Here is a 2500-nt window from a genome sequence, read left to right as displayed (position 1 = left end):
CAATAAGAGAAAATGTAATAAACAGAGACGCAAGAATCCTTTCGAGCCGCGGCTGTTATCAAACAATCACAAGTGTATTTAACTTCTCTCGTGAAGTACTATAAACCGTTTACGAGAAGATAGGGAGGTCAAGAGGCGAATTTTGTGGGCTTCTTGAGGGACAATGCTTACTTTCAAACTATGGCATCAATTGCCTCCTAAAATATAAAGCATCTTGCGGTCCTTAGGTTGAATCCAAAAATAAATCGTGGATCTTAAGGTAAACCACATAAGAAAATAGCTTTGCACTTAGACAGGAAATATTTCTTGGGTTATCACATAGTTTCTGAGATACTGGGCTTTGGAAAGTACCTGCTTACGTTGAGATGATACGGACAAAAAGGCTTGAGCGAATGGGGTTACTCTTCTATATACAGGTATATATTAATTTAAAATATCAAGTAAGAACCCCATAACTTAGCCATAAAGACAACAACAATAAACACAGGTGGGACTGACGTCATAAACATGTTGTTGGAAAGGCAGAACTAAGTAATTTCCTGTGTTTTATCTTCGTTTTTTTTTCTTATCTTGGTAGTCATGGCAATGCGATAAGGACTTATTTACACATGGAAAATTCATAGATGCATGTAGCCGGTGAAGAAGGAAAGGGAACATAGATGATAGCAATTGCGTAAGACCATGCTATCGAAAGTGAAAGTGGCCGTACAATAAACAGACAGAAAGTGAAGACTACAGCATACGTGGATGGAAGTTAAAGAAAGCTGTCCTTTGGGGCGGCACTGCTAGTTCGGTGCGTTTGGAAGAGAAAATAAATAGAAAGAGAGAAAGCGGAGGAGAGAGAGAGATAACGGTACCATGGAAAGCAGAAAAATAATAAAATGCAAATATATATATTTGTAATGAAGAATGGTAAAAGTTTCGCGGAAAATGGAAAGAGAAATAAACAACGATAAAGTCGGCCACAGAAAGTGATACATGGAGAGAGCGGATGAGAAAGACTGATGGGAAAGTGTTGCTGCAACACATCATGAGGATGAAAGGGACGTGGCCATGTGCAGCGCATGAATCACTGCGACCCAATGGACTTCCGTTGACTAATACACTATGGTTGCTTGCTGGTTACACCGGAGCCACGATTAGCTTTTTAAAGAAAACATTTAATTTCATAATTGTTGGTCTGACTTAAAGGTCTCGGATGTTTTTAATCTCTCTCTCTCTCTCTCTCTCTCTCTCTCTCTCTCTCTCTCTCTCTCTCTCTCTCTCTCTCTCTCTCTCTCTCTCTCTCTCTCTCTCTCTCTCTCTCTCTCTCTCTCTTTCTCTTTCTCTCTTTCTCTCTTTCACTTTCTTTTTCTTTTTCTTTCTTGTTTCTCTTTCTCTTTCTCTCTCTTGTTTTGTAAATAATGCGAGGAAAGAGAGAAATGGCCATACCAATAGAGTGGATGAAGGAAGGAGAAGAAGAAAAAGAAACAGAAAAAGAGAGAGAAAGTATGAAAGAGACAAAGAGAGAAAATAAAAATCACACGAAAACCTAGCGTCCCAGTCATAACATATGCTTCTGAAGCTGTGAAAGACCCCCTTCCCCTCCCCCCCTCCCCCACGAGTTTCGATGAGTGGCCAAGCGATTCCTCGAAGCCTTTTGAAGCAGGAGGAGAAACAATGTACAGAAGAGCCAAGTGGTCATGCACTTGAGTTTCACCATCGCGCCATCAGGAGTGACCCCTACTTTCATTCGACACGGCCTGGGAATTCTCGGGAAATGAGGCTATTGTTTACTTACTGACTTGTTTATACAATCACGCCCACACGCACTCCTCCGCACAAGAAAAATATTAATTACACTGAAAACTTACTAAGGATGTCAGTTTAAATTAGCAGTGATATTTCATAATAAATTTCGGAACTCGGTTAGTGAGAGTATCTCTCACGGGAACATGTAGTATCTGCCTGACGTCATCCAGGAGCCCTTCAGGCCACTAGCAGGTCTTCGATTTTCACACCTCGGAAAAGTCTCCCGTAGAAGAGCAGAATTCAAGATTTTCAAATGACTCTACCCTCGAGTACGCACTCAAAGTTAAGATAGTTTTAGAGTTTCAAAACTGTTGATATTGTAGAAAGAAGTGAAAGTTCTTCCTTAAGCGAAACAAATAGTAATATCGGTTGAGGTAAATATCGATTTCCTTCGGTAAATACGCTCTTGATTCAGTCGTGCATGGCGCGGATTCATTCATGTGAGTTGAGCACTGGAAAGAAAAGTCCTTGAAAAAGAAACTCGAGCAAAAACACAGCCAACCCGGACATGGCGCTTACATGTCATGGCGGCACCAGGACCTCTCGACTTAAAGCTGTCACATATGTCATGATAAGGCGTGATGCCGGATGTCTCAAGAAAGGACCGGCGGGAAACGAAAAGAGTCCAGCTTCTTTTAATGTTTAATACTGAATAAAAATCGATATGGATCTGATCTATAATTGTACCGTATAGACAGATTTAGGGATA

At 40.8% G+C, this 2500-nt stretch overlaps 1 protein-coding gene across 1 annotated transcript in view; it reads right to left on the bottom strand.

Annotated features, from left to right (window-relative positions):
- Window positions 1-2500, bottom strand: part of LOC122247878 (carboxypeptidase B-like) — a 33961-nt gene that overhangs the window by 7584 nt on the left and 23877 nt on the right. The window lies entirely within an intron of this gene.

Source organism: Penaeus japonicus, unplaced genomic scaffold (assembly GCF_977035675.1).
Source record: "Penaeus japonicus unplaced genomic scaffold, GWHDUDI00000001_assembly GWHDUDI00000039, whole genome shotgun sequence".
NCBI classification, from domain to species: domain Eukaryota; kingdom Metazoa; phylum Arthropoda; class Malacostraca; order Decapoda; family Penaeidae; genus Penaeus; species Penaeus japonicus.
This window is presented reverse-complemented; position numbering and strand designations above follow the sequence as displayed.